This window comes from Manis pentadactyla, chromosome 5, assembly GCF_030020395.1.
Source record: "Manis pentadactyla isolate mManPen7 chromosome 5, mManPen7.hap1, whole genome shotgun sequence".
NCBI classification, from domain to species: domain Eukaryota; kingdom Metazoa; phylum Chordata; class Mammalia; order Pholidota; family Manidae; genus Manis; species Manis pentadactyla.
This window is the reverse complement of record NC_080023.1, coordinates 65,034,609-65,058,968: the sequence shown is the minus strand read 5'-3', so window position 1 is coordinate 65,058,968 and position 24,360 is coordinate 65,034,609. Positions and strand designations below refer to the sequence as shown.

The window sequence follows — 24,360 nt, the reverse complement described above, 5'->3', positions numbered from 1 at the left end:
CACATTATTGTCATCAGCCACCACAAAGAGGAAACGTGGTGAGAGCTAGAAACTGGCTTTCAAAAAATAGAAAATGCCTTCTGCATAACTTTAAATCTTAATTTGGATCCTTTAGGATTAAAAAATTCCATAAGAAATAAGGACTTCTGGTATTCCTATAGTGTTCCCCTTGAAAAAAGAACAATAATAACTCTTATCCTGAGGCCACAAAATTTAGCGAAATGAATCAAATCATGGGATCCAAACAGAACTACCTCAACAGCTGCGTAACAACTCAAAGTGGTCAGTAATTTTTTTAAGTTATTCTATACCCCAGGCCATATACATGGAGCTGGAAACAAAACTACAAGTAACCATTTGATTTTATCAGCCCGTCCGTCTGATGTACTTTAAAAATGAAAGTGGTGGGCTATTATTTCCATACCTCTCTTGTTGTAAGAACACATGCACAAGTAAAGCTAAATCAGATTAACTCTGACCACGGACCATTTTGCTACGATTTAGAGTATCAGTCACAACAATTATGCTTTTGAAGTGAATGAATATTAGGAGAAGCATAAAACCAGCAAGAAGAGATACATTTTTAATATTAAAGTTAGAAGTTATTCTCAGCCTCAATCCTTTAAGACTTTGCCTAGAAATAGTATCCATATTGATTGACACTAATTTCCTCAGAAAAAAATAATTACCAACATTTGAACATTATTTCATATTCCAACCAGAGTATCAGAGGAAAAGAATGAATTGGAAGAGAGTTGCAGACTTCCAGATATTCTGGAAGAAAACAAAAATATCTGACTTTATGACAAGTTTGTGGTGCACACTTGGTTAAATTACTACACATTCCTGATTTACGATGATTCAACCTAACAATTTTTGACTTCAAGATAGTGTGAAATGGATATACATTCAGTGGAAGCCATACTTCAAATTTCAAATGTTGAACTTTTCCTGGGCTAGCAATATGTGGTTAAGATACTCCCTCTAGAGCCTGGGCAGGGGCAGTGAGCCCCAGCTCCCAGATGTCCAGACCATCACAAGGATAAAAATAACCAATACACTTAAAACCATTCTGTTTTTCACTTTAAAAGAGTTTCACTTTCAAAGTACAGTATTGCCTTCATTATAAAATAGGCTGTGTTAGATGATTTTGCCCACTGTAAGCTGATGTAAGTGTTCTGAGTATATCAGTAGGTTAGGTGTATTAAACACATTTTCAACTTACTATGGGTTTATAGGGATGTAATCCCATCATAAGTCAAGGAAGATGTGTACTAACTATTTAAAAACAGGGCATTAGAACATACCACTTGTAAAATCAAGAACTGGACTGGCCTTTGTCCTTGCTCCTAGAAAGGAGACTTTAAATTGTTGGAATTTTCTGAGAAAAATAAGTGTCTTTGTTACTCATGAGATCTTTGTCTCATACCTGAGTTTATGCTAATTAAGTGACTCATAGTCAGACCCTAGATAGCTTCAGGATGGAATGTGACCTCATTATTAGAGGATTGAGACTTTGATCTGTGATATCAGCCTGACCTCCCAACTTCTGGGGACTGGAGACTGAATTCAATTACATGAACAATGATTCAATCAAACCCTGGGCACTGAAGCTGGAGGAACCTTTCTGATTGGTGAACATGTTAATGACCAGGCTTTTGATGAACCCTGATCCCATGGTGAGGAAGCACAGAAGTTCTGTATTCAGGACTCCCACAGCCAGCCCTGTGAATATCTATATTAGTCTGGTCCTGATTTGTATCCTTGATAATAAAAACACAATAATAAATATAGCTCTTTCTTGCATTCTATGAGTTATCTACTGAATTACTGAATTGGGGGCAGGGGGTTGGGAACACCTGGATTTGTAGCCAGTTAGTCAGATGTGCAGGTAGGCTGAGGACCCCCAAATTTTCAGCTGGTATCTAAAGTAAGGACAATCTTACTGGGGACCAGCCTTGACACTTGTGGTGCTGATGCTAACTTTGGGTGGTTAACATCAGAACTGCATTTCAGTACACCACCACTGAAAGAAGAATGTCCCCAACAGGTATCTAAACACCTCCTTTTTTTTTATTTTTTGCACTTAAACTGATTAAAGAAAAGCCAAGGACAGTGTATTGACTATCATAGTTGTATAAATAGAGCATGACAGAAGAGAGAATAAAACCCAACTCTCCAAGGCTATCCTTCTACCCACAAAGACAGAAAGCCTTGCCACACATAATGGAATCACTCATGATTCTATCAGCCTAGACCCAGTTTTAATATCAAATACATTGGCTATGTTCTATTACAATATTGAAAGATATAAAATTTGATACTTTCCTCTAAAGAAGATTGTAATACTGTCCCTGAAGAAATTTGGGAATAAATAATACAGTTTCCATTTTCACATTCCATAAAATATTGATGGAGATGTGTGCTTACTAGATAAAAAAATATCTGTCTTTTTCATTACCTAGAATTCTTTGGACATATCCACTCAACATCAGATTTGTAGACATTTTCACATTTTCAGCTTCTTGATTTCACATTCTAACACTAGCAACATAGAATAAACTGAAACTTTATATCTTATCAAACAAATACTGAATGTAAATCGAATTTATAATCCACAGTCCTTTAGGGTTGATGTGATGGCCTTTACAACACAAGAATATATACAAATGAATTCTTTCATAACAAAATTTCTCAAGCTATGTTTGGATTTATCTCTTGCAACTTTTTCCCATTTTTTTTCAAAGCTGAAGAGTATTAAAATCTAAGATAATAGTGTAGTGTCTTTAGATGTTACACTGGATCATAATATAAAGCTATATACTTTATCCCAAAATACAATCAATACTAAACTCCTTCCTATTAGAAAGTTCTCAGATTTATTTTTGCAATGTGATTCCTTTAGATGAAGTTTTTTGAATTTTGTATTCTTTGTTATTTATAAAGTACTTTATTTTCTTTCTAAAATAAAATCCATATATAATGTTTTGCATACACAAATGCAAAACATTATATAGAATTACAAAAGAAAGAAAGAGATGAACAAAAGGAACTTAAATGATTTACTCAACATCACACCATTAGTGAGGCTAATAAGTGCCAGTATCTGGGACTGTTACAGAATTTGGGGCTACTTTCACTACATAACTGCTGCTTCCATCACTGATATTGTAGTCAATGATTTCAAGGGATGGTTAGAAGAAGGCAATTACAGAAAACAAATCACTAGAGTGAGAGTAAACAATGAAATCTTGCCTTATGCAACATTTCATTTTGACCATTTTCAAATAAGTATAAATTAATGGTAAGACCTGCCAATTCTTTATAAGACAACACACAAAAAAATGTGGAAATATCTCCACCAACTTACTGATGGTAAGAAGTTGTATTGGGGAATGGAGGACAACTCTGATGTTTTACTTTGCATATTTTGCACAGTTTGAATTTTTATAACACCTGAATGTTTTATAACACTTTTAAAAATGTCTTACTTTTATGGTTATGTCAGCTTTGAAACTCAAACACTAGACTTCTGAGACTACATTTGCTGCTTTTAAACTTTTTCAAATTGTTCTGATAATTTCTAAAACCAAGCTGATTTACTGTTGTACAATGAGAAAGGACAATTAACAAGAAATATTCTCCTCCACAGCCACAGTGTGCTCCTTTCTGGGACAATGTTTGTGACTATGGATCAGAAAATATCAGAGTACATCTAACGATATTTTAAATTTCAGAGATGGACATCTAAGGGCAGGTGTGGGAGGTTAGGGTGGCACTGGCATATTCCATTCTGTAATTAAGAAGCACAGAGGACGTCTCACTCAAATCTATAAAATCACCAAGCGTATAAATAGGTGATCACTGATTCAATCACCATACCTTGAAAAACTAAGACTGAATCTCACAATAGACCAAAGGAGGGAACTTCTAAATTAAATATGATACTTCTCAACTGTAGTACACTATAATGGATATTAATGAGGATATGTTTAGGGAGAACATGAGAACTCACACTAAAAACAAAAAACAGTTCAGATCAGCTTACATATAAATTTGTAATGGGATGTAAGAGTAGTTAAATACAAAAGTAAATGGATTCTCAAAGTATAAAACAGTCTGTGCCATGTGTTTTGAGGATCTAAGTACTTTTAAAAATGAAAAAAAATCCAAAAGAGGTAGAATAATTGTGGTACACATATAAAATGCACACATTTGACAAATCAACACATTTAGCAGAAAAATACTCAAAGTAATGTGACAGGGCTAGTCACAAGATAATTACAGGATTTAAAAGCACATAGGGCAGTATAGGTATTGGGGTCTGGCAATGAGACAAAAGGCTCAGATTTATAATGAACATTCTTCAATCTTGTCAGCACATCTATGAGATTGTATACAACTTATCTTAAAACACCTAAATTGGAGGCATGTGAGATCTGAGCCCAGGGTGTCCTGCCCCATTGCTATGACAGTTTGGTCTACATTTACCTTTTGAAGATTGCAATGAGACTCTACAACAGACATCTGTCAGTGTCTCTGACAGAGAACACCACACTAGATTAACCACAGATCAGAAATATTTCAATGTCTCTACTCTTAGGTAGACATTGTTAATATGCCTTTCTAGGAACAAAAATTGCTGAGGACCTCACTGAAGTGTTAAAAATTCTATCTCTATTTCATAAGCCTACTTCCTCTGTTCTAGAAATGGGCTAATTTTAATATTCAAATACCCACGTCAGGCATTCTGATACCATGGTAACAGGATTAAATAATTTCAGCCACCAAGTTCAATAGCAAGCAGAAATGAAACAGATTCAATCAATGATTGTCTAGTCTAGATGAATGACAAATCTGATTAAACAGAAGAACAGAGGTGGACAGAAGGACAGAAGGCAAGAAGGAAAGAAAGAGCAAGCTGTGAGCAGTGCATTTGCGTGTGACAGGGAATCAAACTGGATAATTCATGCCCAAACCTATTTTTTTCCAAAATATAAGGCTTGAATAGCCCAAATTGGAGAACACCAGTGTGATGTGATAGAAAATGTGATTGATTTAATGTGAGAAGATTTGGCTTTAACTAGCAATGTGACCTGAGATGAGTCATTTAACCTTGGCCTCAGTTTCATTTTTAAAATAAAGGCATTAGATTAGACCATCACTATATTTTCTTCAAGACATAATATAGTGTGAATATATCTTTATATTTCCTTCAAGATAAAATCTAGTGTGAATACAGTGTAAGGAGTATTTCCATTTCTCTTTTTGCTGTGTAGCAATTGCAATCAAATCAATGGACAGAAAAGCACCTAAGCAGACCGTCAAATTAATGAGGATAGAATGAAATCCAAGATTTAAAAGCTCCTTAACAAGTATTACATGTTTTACAAGTGTTAGGTGTCATTATCTTCATTATTAATACAAAGTACCTGATGCAGAAATTCTAAAATAAAAGGCAATTAAGATAAAATTTTCCAAATGTCCACAAGTGAGACCATGTATTTCTTTTAAAGCAAATTTTAAATTTGATATGTACTTATACTTTATTATACCTTTTTCAAATCTCTGCATAGGGTTATTTTGAAGTTCCATAATGGAGTAATAAGTCATTTACACTTATGTTTACCTTTTCAACTTAACATTGTTCTCATCTTCAGAGTAGGAAGCATGTTATTCATCTACATAAACTAAAACCGATTTCATGTGAGAAAATATGGATGAAAATTCTTCGGAAATTGTAAATAATAATACAGACTCCATATTGCCTATAAACTATAAAGAGCTATATAGCCTGCCTTATAAGCTATTGAACAGGAAGAGAAGGAATAAGTGCTCAATGAATATTGGTTACATTTAATTATTTGAAACAAAAGATTTGGCTTCAAAAAGTTATATAGAACAAAGGTTTCATATATATATAACAATGAGTCTACTGCTGAACCCCTCTCATGTTTATTGCTAAGAGTTTTTGACAAGTTTTGCAACAAAATGCAAAAGGAAGTATTTAACCCCATTTCTAGAGTCAGAAACCAAAAAATATTAACTTGTTAAAGATGTCTGGGATACAATCTGGTATCCCTGATTCTAATAAGAACTGTAAGAGAACCTATAAGAAAAAAATGTTAGTGAAAATAGAAAAAAGCAAGAAAAAGATATACTATGCAGTAGATGGCTAAAGAGCAGCCAGTCTCTAGTCTATGAACTGCTTCTTCTGTGTTTCTGCACAATGTCTAAAATAAAATGGCAATCCAATTAACTTATGACCACTATATTCCATAACCTCACATCCTGCCATTATTTCAGTATTTAAGATGTAAATCTGAATTGTTTGGCTCATTGTCAATATAAAATTCAAACAGAAAAAAACCCTGCAATGTAATGAAGAGTTCCAAAAAGTAAAATGAAACTCCTTTTTTGGATTTACACAAACTCAAGTCTCTAATCTACTCTTTGCAACAATCTCTAACTATATAATATGGTGACATTTATGTGAGCTTTTTTTTGATGTTATCAATATCCTCCTACAATATTTTAATCTCTACAAACTTGGAATTTTCTCCAATAATATTCTTGTAACTTCTGACTTTTTCAAATGACAATGGCCATTAATTTGTTTTCCTTCCTATTACTTTTAATTCATGGTCATACTGTTTAATAACAAAACTATGACATCCTTTAAAAAGAAAAGCAAAGGAATAAAGCAATCTATAAATTAAATGAAATCCCTATCAAAATACCAACAGCATTCTTCAATGAACTAGAGAAAATAGTTCTAAAATTCATATGGAACTACAAAAGACTATGAATAGCCAAAGCAATCCTGGGAAGGAAGAATAAAGCCGGGGGAATTATGCTCCCCAATTTCAAGCTCTACTACAAAGCCACAGTAATCAAGACAATTTGGTACTGGCACAAGAAAAGACCCATAGACCAATGGAACAGACTAGAGAGCCCAGATATAAACCCAAGCATATATGGCCAATTAATATATGATAAAAGAGCCATGGGCATGCAATGGGGAAATGACAGCCTCTTCAACAACTGGTGTTGGCAAAACTGGACAGCTACATGCAAGGAAATCAAACTAGATTACTGTCTAATCCCATACACAAAAGAAAATTCGAAATGGATCAAAGACCTGAATGTAAGTCATGAAACCATAAAACTCTTAGAAGACAACATAGGCAAAAATTTTCTGAATATAAACACGAGCAACTTTTTTCTGAATGCATCTCCTGAAGCAAGTGAAACAAAAGCAAAATGAACAAATGGGACTACATCAAGCTAAAAAGCATCTGTACAGCAAAGGACACCATCAGCAGAACAAAAAGGCACCCTACAATATGGGAGAATATATTTGTAAACAACATATCCAACAAGTGGTTAACATCCAAAATATATAAAGAACTCACACACCTCAACACCCAAAAAGCAAATAGCCCTATTAAAAAATGGGCAGAGAATATAAACAGACACTTCTCCAAAGAAGAAATTCAGATGGCCAGCAGGCACATGAAAAGACGCTCCACATCACTAATCATCAGGGAAATGCAAATTAAAACCACAATGAGATATTACCTCACACCAGTTAGGATGGCCAGCATTGAAAAGACTAGGAACAACAAATACTGGTGAGGATACAGAGAAAGGGGAACCCTCCTATACTGCTGGTGGGAATGTAAGCTAGTTCAACCATTATGGAAAGCAATATATAGAGGTTCCTCAAAAAACTAAAAATAGAAATATCATTTGACCCGGGAATCCTACTCCTTGGAATTTACCCAAAGAATACATGTTCTCTGATGCAAAAAGACATATGCACCCCTATGTTTATCACAGCACTATTTACAATAACGAAGATACGGAGGCAACCTAAGTGTCCATCAGTAGATGAATGGATAAAGAAGGTGTAGTACATATACACAATGGAATACTATTCAGCCATTAGAAAGAAACAAATCCTACCATTTGCAACAACATGGATGGAGCTGGAGGATATGCTCAGTGAAATAATCCAGGTGAAGAAAGACAAGTGACAAATGATTTCACTCATTTGTGGAGTATAACAATAAAGCAAAACTGAAGGAACAAAATAGCAACAGACTGACAGACTCCAAGAAGGCATTAGTGGTTACCAAAGGGGAGGGGTGTGGGAGGGCAGATTGGGAGGGAGGGAGAAGGGGATTGAGGGGTATTATGTTTAGTACACATGGTGTGGGGGTCACGGGGAAGACAGTGTAGCACAGAGAAGGCAAACAGTGAATCTGTGGCATCTTACTACACTGACGGACAGTGACTGCAATGGGGTATGGGTGGGGACTTGATAATATGGTAAATGTAGTAACCACATTGTTTTTTCATGTAAACCTTCATAAGAGTGTGTATCAGTAATACCTTAATAAAAAAGAAAGAAAGAAAGAAAGAGAGAGAAAGGAAGGATGGAAGGAAGGAAGGAAGGAAGGAAGGAAGAAAAGAGAAAAGAAAAGAAAAGAAAAAAGGAAAAAAACAGGTTACTCTAACATATCACTATAAACCATTCACTAGTAAAATTAATCACACTGAACACTTTCACTAGTAATTCTAATATTTTACTATTTGCTTTATTGGGCATACTCGGGTGTTCAAAGCAATTTCTAACAAAATGTCTGTTACAAGTAGACTCAGTAAGTTAGCCTGTAATTAGGAGGTATAGGACCTCACCAGGATTAATTGGTAATGCCTGCCTTTTGTCTGTTTCCTAGATAAGAGAAAGCAACTTACTAGGGGAGAAGTTCAAAATGCCAGTTGGTAGAATGCACACAATACCTGGATAACAGCAATCAATGCATCATTAACCCTTTTATCATGATGACTTTGTCAACTGTTTATTCATTAGTTTTCATGCACAAACCCTGAAGACAGATGTCAAATCATAATAAATGCCAGCTATTACAGCATATGAGGGACAATGTATATAAGAATTCCAAATAAAAAGCAGAATGTAAAAAATACAAAAATTTTATAATTAAATATTTTCCTTTGGATAAAGTCTTTGAGATTTTACAACCCCAAAATCTCATATCAAAAATGTATAACAAAATTGCTGCAGTAACTTGTTATTATTAATACCATTCTATTGATGAAACTTGTATTAATGTTATTAATCTTTATTTTCTTCATCATCATCAAGTTTTCAGGCTCAAAATAAATAGGAAATGGTACGTCTAAAATGAACAGATTTAGAGAGCATACCTTTTAAAATTATATTTATAAATTGGTTTGGGGGGAGCTATTTTTAACAATCCCCCACCAATGGATTTAGTACAGGGTTTGACTTAAACATTTTAAATATAACTCTTTAGCAAACATATTTACTACTAAAATCTACAATATTAAATTTCCTAACTTAGTCTGATCACCTGCTGGTTTACTTAAGTCTTCTCCTAGGTCCTGTCCCCCATATCATCACATTATGCCAAGAAAGCAACCTAGTTAAGGAAAAATACACAAGCTGAAAATGTAATGAGCTCTGTTCTGTAAAGTCAGTCTGAAGGACAAATGGGTGCTGTTATTCTGTGAGTGTTGTGTGTGTGCTTACAAAGGTTGACTGACATTTAGTGCTTATTTTCAAATTTACAAAACAAAGAATTCTCAGGTCTCTACGTTAAAAGGGAAGAGAAAAACATGGAATGCTTTAAAACACAAGTTATCCCTGAACTTTATCTTAACCATGAAATGTTGCCTTTATCTTCTTTATCTTCTCCCGTTAACACCTGCTAACAATTAGCAAAGCCAAATGTTCCTGTGGTGACTGATGAGAAGTAAAGGTAGCATACCCTAAATCCCAGCACGGGAGTGAAAAGGAGGAGCAAGGAACACTGATAATCCAAAAATCCTAAATAACCTAGTGGTGTAGCATTCTACTAAGTTATACTAAGCACAGCTCTACTTTATTCTCATCCTTTAATTTGAGGTTTTAGAAACAGGTTGTGTATTTCCTCAAAGAGAAAGAAAATGGAACATCCTTGTTATCTAAGACTAATGGAAAAGGTGCTCATCTCCTCAATGATAGTGTTATTCTATGTGGTTTGAAATTACAAGTCACCATTTGCACCATTTACTGCCAAACTCTCAGACCATAAGATATTCTCCCAACTTTTTCAGCAAAACCAAAAAAAAATAAAAACTCTCCTACAAATGATGAGAACTAAAATACAAATTTTCCAAAGTCATTCTGACACACATATTCCAACCATTCTCTGTATTATAGGTGGCCACATATACCAAATAACCTAAAGAAAAATCTGCATCTCAATACATTCAATCTAACTGAACAAGCATTTACTAAATGCAGTAGCTAAAAGCACCGCTTTGGAATGAGAGTCCTGGGTTCCAATTGTGATGCAGCCTTGTATTAATTCTGTGAGCTTAGATAATTTGCTTAACTTATTTGAGAATCAGTTTTCTCATATCTACTATAGAAATTATAATAGAGTATTATTGTGACAATTAGGATAATGTATGTAAAGTGCTTCCTTAGCATTTTGCTTCTTGACATCTAGAATATAGTAATCCCACTTCCACAGGAGCCTTTACACTAGGTTGGTTTGCTGTTGAGGCTTTTTAATTTGTTATACATTTATACTTCTTACATATGTAAATATATATTTAATTCAGCTTTTCTTTATTTTTTCATTCATCTACTTTTTTTCTTCTCCTTCTTGTTTTTTCCTCCATTTACCCCCAAATCTTTCTCTCCCAGTTGAAAGTGCACAAAGGAATATGGTGACAGTGAGGAACGTTGGTGGAAGTGTTCAAGTGAACCAAGAGAGTTAGTTTCCCATACCTCTTCCCTCCATCTGCTACATGCACACAAACTCAACACTTGATTCTAATTCATTCAAATAACTCTTAGCAGCCTAAGACTGCTTTAGCTACAACACTGGCCCATAGACCAAAGTGACAAAATCTGAATCACATATTTGGCACGTACACCTGCCAGCTGCCTTAAACCTTTGGCTCTACTACTTTTTACCTTTTGGAAACAAAAACCTCAAAATAAGAAAATCAAATGAGAAAACCCACTTTTCAGTTCCTAAGTAAAGCTAAGTCATGTTGTAATTATGCAAAGTGTTAAAAGCCAAATATAAATATTCAAGAAATTAAATTTCTGGGCTTCTATAGATTTAATGACAGGATATAGTAGGTAGAAAGATAAAATACTAGGATAAGATAAACATTTTCAATATAAATGTTATTAATCAGAATTTTCATCATGGAAATAAAACCTCTATCCAATAAATAATTTAATTCCTAAAATCAGTATAACTTGTTTTTGTTAATTTATAGAAATATTCATTTCTATGTTTTAAAAATGCCAACTATAAAAATTATTCTGCACTTGTTCAAAAGAATCAAAATATAGAATCTGAGTCATCTAATTCCCCTCAAAAGTAAAAATATAAGTATAGTTGACCCTTGAACAACACAGGAGTTAGGAGCGCCATCCTTACCACAGTGTGAAATCGGAATATAACTTTGACTTCCTCAAAGTTCAACTAATAAAGCCTACTGTTGACTGAAAGCTTTACCTATAACATAAAGTTGATTAACACATATTTTGTATGTTGTATGTATTATATATTTTTACAATAAAGTAAGCTAGAGAAGAGGAAATGTTTTTCACGTCGCAAATCTCAAAAGAAATTTTCAATAAAATTTTTTTTTAAAAATCCACAAATAAGTGGACCCACGCAGTTCAAACCCCTGTTGTTCAAGGGTTAACTGCAGTCCAACCAACATAATCTGCTTACATCAAAGATTCTGGTAGAGAAAAAATCATTTCTTTGATTTCAGATCACTAAAATAGGGACTCAGAAGGTAAGTGTTTAAAATACCTCTTCATTTAGCCTTCCAGAAGCATAGCTAGTATGTTAAAATAACCTGAGTCAGAAAACTTCATACACTATGGTTCCAGAAAGTATTAGCCAATTAGCAATTCTATCTTGAGAGGAGCATACAAAATATCTATAATAAAAGCCATAAGAGAATTATTTAAAAGTTTGATTCTGTATTTCTGTCCACAAGGTTACTTTTAGTGGCACCAATGATAATATTGTGCTGTGTGGATAAATTAAAGATTTGGTTTAACACTCATGCTGCGCTTCTTTTTCCCTCACCTCTTTACTAATAAAGACTCGGGCTCTATTTTCAGTTTTGTCTGCAATGGTGAGCAAGTCTCTTTAACTTCTCTACCACTCTCATCTGTATAACTGATAAAAGACCTACCCTACATATATCACAAAGTTGTGAACTCACTTTTGAAAAAAATCTACCAGGTAAAGGGTGGAGGAGTTTTAACAGCATTGCATGTTCAATAAGAATATATCCTGGGGACATTTACCTAGTAAGGATCAAACATAAAATCACTATACTTGAACTTCCATAGTTCAAGGATTATATTTTCTTTCCTACAGGAATTCTCCAACAGCCTTACTTTTACAATAGCACTCCCTTTTTTAATTCACTTTACATTTTGGTACACATAGAGGAAACATCAGATTGTGTCATGAAAAACAGAAAGGGCACACATTTTCTACTTTTTTTTAACTCATATATGGTTATGTATTTTCTTCAATTAAATAATAAACTCCATCTTGTATATATCGTATGTTTTAGTCCCTCACACAGTGCCTGACATATAAGAAGTACTCAACAGAAAGTTTTATTTCATTCCCCTGTCAAATATTTATTCAGCGCATAGTTTGTGGCATCCCTGAGCTCGGCACAGGAATACAGCAGCCACAGACACTGACAGTCTCTGCTTCGTGTGATGTACAGTCTAGAAGAGGAGGCTTAAATATTTGTTTAACCTTCATTCATCAAATATTCATTGAAGACTCACTGTAGTTCAGGAACAAATAATTACCCAAATGTCTTTATATATATATATAAATAATTATGATCATTGGTCTGAATAGAAAAGAGAGCATGGGTTCATACATGAGTTGCATTTAGTTATACACAGGTCTTTATGAATTCAATCAAGAAATATTTATTAAGTTTGTATGAGAGTGAGAGCTTTCACAGAGGCCTTGGCTGATCCTGTCACCCAAGTAAGCGTGCCTCTGCATCCCATGCCCCTGCCCAAGATTCCCCTTTTATACTACATGTGAACACATGCTTTACCATCTTCCAGATGTCCATGACTGTTGCTGCTATGGCCCATTTCTCTGTAATGAAATTGTTTCCAGAATCATAAGAACAAAATTCAGATAAACAAGTCAGGTAACAAAAGCTTACTTTTAAAAATACCATAGAATTTTTGGCTAATTATCAGGTGTACATATGACTTACAAAATGTTTTAGTGACTGACGTATCCCCACTGAAACCCCTTCCAAAGGTCTGCAATCAAAGGGGGCAGCAAAAGAAATAATATTGTCTCCAGTTACTATAGTAAGAGATTGCTTGGGAACCTGACCCACCCAGCTTTGAGATATATCTAGTTCAGTGAGGGAGAGGGTGGACCAAGGGCAGGTCTCGGCAGATATAAAATATAATTCTAAAGTGAGCTAAACTGCTTCTAATAAAGACCTTCTATTAATAACCCTTCTGAATTTGATGGATCACATCAATAGGACAAATAAAAAGATGTTCTTATGAATTGAGAGCGGCGGCTCTTCCTTCCCAGGAATCAAAAAGGAGGGACCCCAGCCCTACCTTCTCTCACTCTCCAACCCATTTACTACTGTTGGAAAGGAGCCTCCAGAGCCTCCAAAACAATTAAAGCTGGGTCTGCTCTCTCAGGAGGGGAGGTCTGCATGTGAAAGCCGGCAGGCATGGCAAAGCCCTTCCACTAGCCAAGTGCTGGCACAAGGGCTAAGCTGTGACATTACATGCTAGAGGACAAAATCACAAAGCAAAATAGGGAAAAATTTGAACCCTGCCTTCCTTCTTCGTCCTGGTCTAGCCTCCATCTCCACTTCAAACACCCCCCAAAAATATTAAACAAGAAAAGGCTAGCAATGAGATAAGCCCACCACTGAGTGTGCACAGGAAGATGGGCCGGAAGGGTAAGTTGTTTCTTTGAGCTCATCTCACATGCAGCCAGCTGAATATAAATTTCCCTCCATCTCATCAAGCTCTCACTGTTTGGCCTCCTCTGACTGATATTGGCTCATCATACTTAATCTAGGGTGAAATTTCCTCGTCTGAGCTAAATTACTCGCAGCCATCAAGGGAAGCGATATTTATTTTTCGTGGGGCTAATGACCTGTCCCCCAGACCCACCCACTGATGGTTATTTACTGGGGCCCAGATGCTTGAGCTCAAAATGAGTGCTAATGTCAGCAGGTGCCATCCCTCATTCAGCTCGGTGATTGAATTGGAGCGATCCCATTGACATTGACTCTGTGACTTTTAAGGCCATTACCCTCAGCCAGAGATGAACCTCTCATCATGGCTGTGACAGTGACAGCTGATTAGCGACAAATTACAAGCAGGAAGGTGCAGGGGCTTTATTGGTCAGGGCAGGACCAGTGGTAAGGGTGAGAGGGGCAGGGAGAAAGAGCAGGAGGAAAAGAGAGAGAGAGGTGGAGGGGCAAGAAGAAAGGAAGCAGAGGGAAAACATCATACATGACCCTTCTTTTCAGTATGTTAGTTTTATCGATTTTTAACTACGGCTCCTGAGCATATTTATGTTTTGCCTCTATTTATGTAGTGTATTGAAACACACACAGAGATTCATATGTATACAGACTCTTCATGGCTAAACACATAAACCTTGAACAGGAAAGAATTCTTATCTAGGAAATTTAGGCTGTAAAAGAGAATATAACATCTTAAAGAACAATGATCTATATATTATTCAGGCACAAAGAATATTAAACAATGACAATAACTATTTTCTCTCTTTTCTTTTTGTGTATTTGAAATTGCACTGGCAAAACAAAGTCTTTGGAATTTGTTTGTTTAAAAATGTTTTTTATAGTTTGTGGCCAGATTGCTTTAGCAGAGCCTTATGTGGATTGTTGCTTCAAGAAGATGAATGTGCAGTTCTAAATATTATCTTAAATCATAGCTCATTTTTAAAAGCTGTTCAGTTCCTCAAACTATTAAGTAAACTTTAAATCAAAGTTTGTTTGTTTTAACTTAAATATAATAATTAAAAATTATTTCCTAAACATCCTTTAAGTTGAAAGGCTTTTTTCTTAGTTTTCTGTCAGGATGGTGTGGGTTGGCTTGGGGTTTTTGCAGTCGTTAATGTATTCAAAATCTGAATATCCAGAATGGCAAAGTCTGATTGAGAATTCTAGACAATTTAGGATTTTGAAAGTCAAAACCTGCAGACTCAAAGAAACACTGAGAGTTGTATGCCAAGTACACCTCAATATAACAAAAACAAAAAAACACTGACACTGGTTTTTGAAGCCTCCACGCTTGCTACTAAGTAGCAATTTGGAGAAACTCCCATGTTCCAGGCACCAATGTAACCGCTGAGAAAGGGGCTCTACCACCAGCAGAGTGGCAGGCAGCCCCTCCTCCACAGCCCTGCTGGAGGAGCAGGGCGAGAACACACCAGCACCACCCACTCCTGTAGTGCAAGGCACTGGACAAACTCAAGGGAAGAAATTATAGTTCCCCTTCTGCCACTTGATCTTTCGTTCCTTCCTTCCACATCAGTCCTTCCACAATCAGTCCTTCGTTCCTTCCACAACTCCTGTCCTCCCTGATTTTACATGTACTTTCTTAGAAGTATCTTCCACCAGTCTGAGGACCACTCCCAACATATCTGTAAAATATATTTTTTGTCAAAACTATGACAAAATATAACACCTCTTACAAGATACTGTCACTCCTGGTGAGGCTAAGTCTGCGGGAAAGTGAAGAGGGTGTGGGTGTGCCCCAGCTGGTTACACATCTCTTCTCGGGGCCATGGTCAGTGAGGTCAGGCTGGAAGCTTGAAACTGGCCAATGTGGGAAGAGCAGCACCACAGAGATCAGCAAATGCTACAAATCAAGACTTGTTTTGTTTTTTCTTTTCTCAGAGAGCCAGTTGTTTAACATTTACCAGCACACCACTGCATGTAGTACAGTTGTTTAGAAACACATTTAAGTCCTGGGGTAAGGCCAGCTTCTGGGAGGTCAGGGAGGGTAGGTAGAGAGAAATACAGCCCTGCTGCATGCTTTTGTATCTTCTTGTTGACAAATCTTCACTGTGAGTTTCCATAACAGATACGCCTATTTCAGATTGATAGCCAAAGGGGCAAGCTTACTATTAAGTGCTATTACATAAGCACTCATGTTGGAACCAATAAATACTTAATATTTTACCATTGTCTTATCATGATAAAACATAAAATTTATACATAGCAGTTTTTAGTTTGTCTCGTATTTGAGAGGGGCCTTCTTATTGGAAAGAAATGTTCAAGATATTCAAATGAAAAACACAACCTCAGCTATCTCTAAGCAATAAAGGAAACTGACCCATGCACTGATTTTTTTCAAAACTGCATAAAGTAATAATGATTTTAGGAATCTTTTGTTCATAGTAAAGCATAGAAAACTGTAAAGCTTTATTCAAACAGTGAATATTTCCTTCTACTACTTAAGGCACTAAAAATTATCTTGTCCCTCTAATGCACACTAGCTCTCCACCTTATCCACTCCTGTGGCTTCAGTTGCCAGCTGCACGCTTTGGGCTGCAAAACCCCCTCTCCAGCTGATTTGCTTTTCAGACCCACAAATCCAGTTGTTTAATGGACAGGTCCATTTGTTTATCCCACAGGCACCTCACAGTCAGCATGTCTCTGGCTAAACCTTCAGCCATCAAAGGCCCCTAGAAACCTGATTCTCCTCCCATATTCTCTATCTTAAACAACGCTGAACATCCACCCACACATCCAAGAACCATCCTAGAAGTCATCCTTAATGCCCACACCCTCAACTCCTGCATGAATGAACAGCGGAATCCTGCAGCTTTTACCTTCTAAATGCTCCTGTCGTCCATCCTTTGCTATTCATGGAGCTACTACCCCAATCATGCCTTCCTTAATTACTCTACCTGCACACTGATTTCCCAGTCTCCATCTCCCCTTAATTATTCCACAATCTGCACACTAATCTCCCAGTCTCCAAATTTATAGTCCTCTACTCTGCTCTCTGACCAGACACAGCCATCTCTTTAAAACGAACACCTGACCAGGTCACTGTCCTGCTCAAAATTTTCACTTGCTTCCAGAACCCTTCGCTTGAGCTATAAGCCCTGGCTGACCTGACTCCTGCTGTCCTCTCCAGTCAACCCCAGGACTCCCCATATCGCATGCCACAGTCGGGCTACACTCATGTCCTTGGGTAATTTCACTACGCCGTGCTCTCTCTTGCCCTGAGCTCTCAAGCATGTTACCTGGAATACTCTTACCCTCTCCCCAAACTTTGCTGACTCCAACTCATCAGAATATCCAAGACTAGATGGCACTGCCTATAGGAAATTTCCTCAACCTCTAAAGGGCAACTGGTTGGATGTCCCCCCATCTCTGATAGTGCTATGAGCAGGGCCCTATGTAAGCACCTCCCCCACTGTATTCTGACTACTGATCTCCTTTACTGTTTCCCTCACTGCCATACTTGTTTACTAGTATATCAGCTACTCTCTGTAAGTGCTGAGCACATATACTTGATAATACTCACTGATTGCCCAGATGAACAAAGTGGATTAAAATTAACAGTGAATCCTGGTACCTAGAAGATGGTTGTGAGACTGTATTGAGATAGCTGCACCTTCAAAACAAAGTGGGCCTCAGATTTCAAAAGAGTCCTTGAGCCTCCCCCAAACTGTTCTCTTTGTGTATACCTACTGGCTTTGACTTCACATTTCCCAAGCTTTGTCCTCACATTGGCCAAGTGAAACTGTTTGCTCTAGGGGACTAGCCAACACAGTGTCTGACCTGCTTCTGTCTATTCAGTGTTCTCCACAGTCTCCCAGCACCTGACTACTTGTTGAGCCTGGGTATCTGACTACTCTTGCCTGTGACGGACAGCAGTTCAGGATCATTACTGGGCATTTTTGTTCAAAAAGCAAAAGGCGTTGCTTTCTAGTAAAGCATATACTGCAAGGCTACTTCAGAGAAAAAATTCTTTTCTGACCACAGTATCACAGAGCTTTTTGAACAGTACGTGTATGAGTTTATTGTCTAAATCACCTTTTTTCAACCCCTCTGAATCATCTCCCTCTTGTAGGAAGAAAGAGAAAGAGACTACATTCTGAGGAACTGAGATTGTAGCTGATACTTATAACCAAGGTAAGTGGACCACAAAGCCAAGGAGATGAGCAGAGAAAAATACTGCATGAGAAAGCTGAGGTATAAAAAGAGACAAGCAGAGTTCAGAGGATCACCAAACACAGTGGGGTCATAGGCATCTATACGAGTTTGGTTATGGAACCAGAGAAAGATAGAAGTGCAAGAGAATCAATAGGTGAGGTGAAGGTGAAGACAGTTTCAAGGCCATAACCTCAAGTGGCCATTTTCATAGGTCACCAGGGAACACTGAGAGTGTGGATCAGCCCAGCCCCAGGAGACAGACGGAGAACTCAAGCATACATAAGAAACAGTGTAGCATTAATGACTTCTTAAAACAGTGCCACCCTGAGCAAGTTACTCAATCTCTCCAAATCTCAATCTCTTTTCCTGAAAAGATGGGATTAATCATCATACATAACTAATAGATTTGTTGTAAGAACTGAGATAATATACATAAAGTGCTTAGGCCATTACCCGGTACATATTAGGTGTTTAATTAGTAACAGTGATGAAGATGATGATAAATTACTTTGAAGTTAATTCAGAAAGTGGCCCAGATCACACCCATATATTTTTCTCCATGAACCAACAGCAGTATTATTTAAGACTTATCCCAAGAATTTCTAGGCCTATTGAGGTTTGGTAGGCCAATAATTAAATCACTGTGTTCCCCTTCCTGAATTTGGAACTAATGGAGAAATAGATGCATAATTCAGACAGATGGAGATCAAAACATCAATTGTGTTACTGGTAAACTTGATCTGCAGAACATGGGTGAGCTCTGCAGCCACAAAGCTGGCTAACACTCCCCTAAATCAGACTCACACACCTGGGCACAGGCACCTGGACCAGCACAGTACAGAGCTGCTTCAAGTTCACTGCCAATTGAGGTGAGCCGGGCTGACCGGATTTCACCTTCTGTGGGGGCCTGGGAGGAACTGGTTCACACTGTTTCCTCCCAACTCACCTAACAGGCTGGAGTCTCCTCCTTCTCCAGGGATAGAGAGGGGCCAGTAGGGAGCCAGGGGTCCTCTGATCAAGCTGCTCCCTGGGGACAAGAATCCGGAGTAGGTGCTCCCACCAAGCATGGCCAGAGCCACAACCCGAAATGCTAGGTTTAAATCCCACTTCAGAAAATGTAGTTCCTCAGTTTACAAAAACCTGTGGAACTATGGGTTTCATTAGCCTAATTTTGATTTCTTAACAGAAAACACTATTAAGCTATTTAATTGCATAACTTGTTGTGAATTGCAGAAGGACTGTGTGTTTTCCACAGTAGCCCCTGTATACCCTTGTCTCCTACAGCTGTTCCTCCCCACTCTTAGCCTTGTTTCCTAGCCTTCTTGATAAAATCCAAATGTTCCCAACAGTCACTGCTCATCCACAGAACAAATTCCATCTCCTCTGAGAACGGTCCTTAACCAAGTATTCCAGAGACTGGCTGAACTTCTCCCTAATAAAACCTTATAAAATATTCCACATCTTTCTTCAAGTTAAAATGCTCCTTCAGAGTCTCCTCAAGCCCAATCTTCTTAAGTAAAGACCTAGGCTAATGGTGCTCTGGTTTATTTTCTTCCACACTGGTATTCTCTGTTGGCTCATTCTACCAGATTCATAGGCTCAGACTGGCCCAGGTTCAATACCATTGCAATACATTTTAAATAAAATGACATATGAATCTATCAAACCAAGGTATTTTTTAAAATTAATGTATCATTGATAAACAATCTTATGAAGGTGTCACGTGAGCAACATTGTGATTTCAACATTTACCCATATTATCAAGTCCCCCATCTCCAGCCCATTGCAATTACTATCCATCAGCATAATAAGATGCTATAGAGTCACTACTTGTCTTCTCCATGCTGTATTGCCTTCCCTGTGACCTACCTATATTATGTGTGCCAATTATAATGTCCCTTAAACCCCTTCTCCCTCCCTCCCCATCCACTCTTCCCAACCCCTTCTCTTTGGTAACCACTAGTCCCTTCTTGGGAGTCTGTAAGTCTGCAGCTGTTTTGCTCCTTCAGTTTTCCTTTGTTCTTATACTCCATAAATGAGTGAAATCATTTGGTACTTGTCTTTCTCCACCTGGCTTATTTCACGGAGCATAATGCCCTCCAGCTCCATCCATGGCTGCTGCAAGTGGTAGGATTTGTTTTCTTTTTATAAAACCAATGCATTTTTAGAAGTATAAAATTCTAGTTCTGAGAGAAAGAGGTTGTTGGCTTCAGTAGTAAACTGAGTTTCATTAAATGGCTCATTAAATGAGTCTCAGAGTCCAGCCAGCTTAAAGTAAACTGAGTTTCATTAATGGTCTGAAGCTGGTAACCACCAGCTTAACTGTGGCCTTCTCAGCAAATTCATGGAGTTTAATCTCTTAACTCCAATGTGATTTTAAGCTTAGCATAGCAAAATGATGTATGTTAGAGAATGCACAAAAGAAAAACTCAAGGATGATATATAAAATAATAAACTTTACCAGCATAATTAAGTCAACATAATCCATTGCTCACAGTGTTCATCACTTCAAACAAGTCAAAAGATTATTTGCTCATGACCTATTTGGGGCAGCAAAAATCAAGTGGTAGAAAATGACAATAATGATGCATTTTGTGGTGTGTCAGATAACTATGCAGTGAAATTGTCCCTGAGTCTCAGAGTCCAGCCAGCTTAAAGTTAAAGCAGTAGTATTATCAGAGAATAAGGCAAGAGAATGAGCCTGTGACTCTATGAGGGGCCCATCCACCCTCGTGAGTATCTGAACAAGATAATGTTTGTGAGACTGAGTATCTGAACAAGATAATGTTCTCCTCACCATTCTGACTGGTCAATTTGGATGACATATTTTGGGCATCTCTGCTGATTCCATGACTGCAACTTGTACACCATCCACAAATCCCCATCTGCAGCTACAGATGGTCCACAATTTTTTTTCAGTGTTTATAACAGCTCTTGGAGGTGGGGGTGGGGGAGAAAGAAGGTTTCACAGCCAAGCTGCCCTCGCCAGGTGAGTGTTCAGTCCTGTTGAACCATAGTGCAGTCAAAAGACAAATTTACAGAGCTATACTTATACGGTGCTGGCAAACCATGTCTCAAGAATTATGCTGCATATATACAAAAACACTACCGAACAGGAAATCATCTTTAATACATTGCATACCATTGATCTTTAAAAATTGTTGAATAAGGAGATGCTTTCCTTTTAGAATAACTTACACTACCAATTATGACCACGACACTGTAAAGTTGTGCTCTCTGCTACAATAACCACTGGCCACATTTGGCTCTTTAAATTAACACATTTAAATAGCCACATTTGGCTATTCAAATTAACTAACATTAAATAAGACTAAACATTCAGTTCCTCCAATACACTAGACATTTATAAGATGCTCAATAGCCACATGTGGCTAGTAGCTACCATATTGGAGAGCATAGAAATAAATACTAATATTACCACAGAAATTTCTATTGACAGTGCTGTCTCCAAGAGAAAGGGCTTTATCAACAGTGGATACTTTTGCCATAAATTTTTGTTGACTCTTAACACCTCTTAAATTGCTCAATGCTTTTTCCTGTCCTCCAAACAATCTACAGGACTTTTTCACAACAGGTTCAATAGCTCTTTTTTGGAAGGCACCAGAGTAACTTTCCTAAGAAATCCTGAAAATCTTTGGTGAGCCATAGTTTATAGACTGTTAAGTAACTGAATACTAAATTTTAGACTTCCGTTTCCTCTATGGAATCAAGATGACATATAGACTTAGAACAAATGGACTATTCCATTAACTTTCTCTACTTTGGCCAGCTCACATTTGTAAACAGCTGCCTGGGAAGGATTTCCTTATCTACCTTACTTAATGATAGGTAGCAGAATGCTAAGCATTCCCTAGTCCAACTGTTATAACAACACAGGTGTAATTCTTATCATATCCACATTCTAATCTTATTAATGAGAAAATTGTTTAGAGAAATTAGTTTATGACCTTCTTAAAATAATTCAGCAGAGCCAAGTCATAAGCCACGTCTGCCTGACAACAAACTCCTTTGCCTCTAATTACTATTTGCCTCTAACCTCTAACAAGACTATCTCTTGATGAGTTAGGTGCCTTATGAAAGCTCATGGGTAAGTCTGAGGGAAATAATGCATCAGTGAACATACCTGTATTATGATTCCTTAACTCTTTTCATGGAGTTTATGATGTGAGAGAGAAGCATGCTCTGGTAGCTGCACTAACCATTGGCTCTCAAAACTGATATTTTTAACTTTACTCATAATCACAAATAAATGAGGAAAAATTCCCATAAATCCAGGGAAATCCTTAATTTCTCACCTCGCACTGAAAATGATGATAGTTTACATTCATAAACATGCACAAAAAGTTTGGCAAGCAATGTTTATAGTTTTTATCTTGTGTGGTGGATGTTTCCCCTACTCCTCCTTTTTAGAAAAAGAAATATTGATACTAAAAATCCTATATGTAAGAAAGACTAACATGTATATTAAGAGATGACTGAAAGAAAAGTTTGCCATTTCTCCAAGGATTTAATCATGCAGTGTTCATAAGAAAATTGAGTGACATTGTTGGTGTCATTAAAATTTCCTTTCTGCCAACTGTTGTACTTCTTATTTTGTGCCAGTTGGCTGCTGTCCTCCACAGCTAAGGCAGCTGCATTTCAGTGAGAGGCACGAAGAGACTGACAAGCCTCATGGGATTTCTTAAGTGAAAGGAGTTGTGTGCTTGTGTATACATACAGAAGAGGGCGTAAGTAAACCTTCTCTTGCGAAAATATAGGGATTATGTCATAAGAAAGAATACAAATGAGCTAATAGATATCCTTAAAGAGAAAACCTTAAAAAAATTTACCTAGTTTAAGTGTTTAGGCTTGCCAACTTCAGGTGGAAATGACACTTTTATTATTGATCATGTCATTATCCCTAACTTCAAATCTCTTTTAAACACTGTTAAGCACAGGGCAGCCCTGTACAACTGTAAGTATTGCACACTCTACAACTCTAAGGGCAACTAGTCACATGACTGAGATCATATGTTGTACGATTATTTAAATAATAAAGTAACTTATCCTTTTGAAAAATCAGGATGTGATGATAGTAAAGATTTTGAGGAAAGAGTGCTTTTTGAGCAAAGTTTCCTTAGGAGCTAGCTGGTGATTATTTTTTTAGTAATTCCACATGAATACCATTTTTGTTAAGATAGAAAAATATACTTGTTAACACTGTGGTTGATTCTTTTATCACAAGATGTTACTTTTTAAACTATTAATTAAAATAAAACATATTCAAGGACATGTCTATTGAGTCAAGTTATAAAACCTGTAAACTATAGAAGTGTTTACCTATTCATTTGTTCACACAACAAATATTTGTTATGTCTCTTATGAGTCTGGCAACATGCCGAGTGCTGGGTATTAAACAACAATTAAAATTCAAAGTGACCTTAAGTTAATTCACTGTAATGTAAAGCAATACTACTAGACAAGTTTATTAAAAAATTCATATTTTGAAATAAACATGCAAGAATATAGAAACAATGAGAAAAGGAGCAATTGGGGACGGATACATGACATATTGTTAAAATCAAAAACAAAGAAAGACCAGCCTTGAAAGTTCCCTGGGCAGACAAAAGCAGTCTAGTCAAACAAAGAAAGCTTAATTTAGTTTATTTTGCAAGACAAACTTGAGCTGGGTCATTTCTTGCTTAGGCCTCTGAAAGTCATAAACAAAACTTAAACTGTTTTCCAAAGTTGATATGAGGTAACCACTAACCAATTCCCTATCATTTAAGAAAATTCTAATATTATAAACCAATCACTGAGAAAAATAGTCACTTGCCTTCCTGTTATATAATCTGCTTTATAAAAATATACCCCAACCCTCATGTTTTGGCTTCCATACTCCCAGTTGGCCAACTGCCTTTTTAGTGTGTGCAAAATAAACTTTTTTTAAGTACTACTTTGGTGATTCATGGGTTTTACTTCTGTTATTTATGAACTTTTAATAATACTATAAATAAAATAGGAAGATCCTGGTGCATGAATAGTTAAACAAGAATA

General features: G+C 36.8%; 1 long non-coding RNA gene across 5 annotated transcripts in view; it reads right to left on the bottom strand.

The window, feature by feature from the left end:
* Nucleotides 1–24,360, bottom strand: part of LOC118923049 (uncharacterized) — a 167,049-nt gene that overhangs the window by 76,162 nt on the left and 66,527 nt on the right. For 3 of the 5 annotated variants that reach the window (XR_008997777.1, XR_008997778.1, XR_008997779.1), the window contains one exon: nucleotides 18,325–19,330. The exons of 1 other annotated variant lie outside the window; for it this stretch is intronic. This is a non-coding gene — a long non-coding RNA (uncharacterized LOC118923049). Of the gene's footprint in view, nucleotides 1–18,269; nucleotides 19,331–24,360 lie in introns of those variants that run through there. One more of the 5 variants, XR_005029008.2, reaches the window with a different exon arrangement.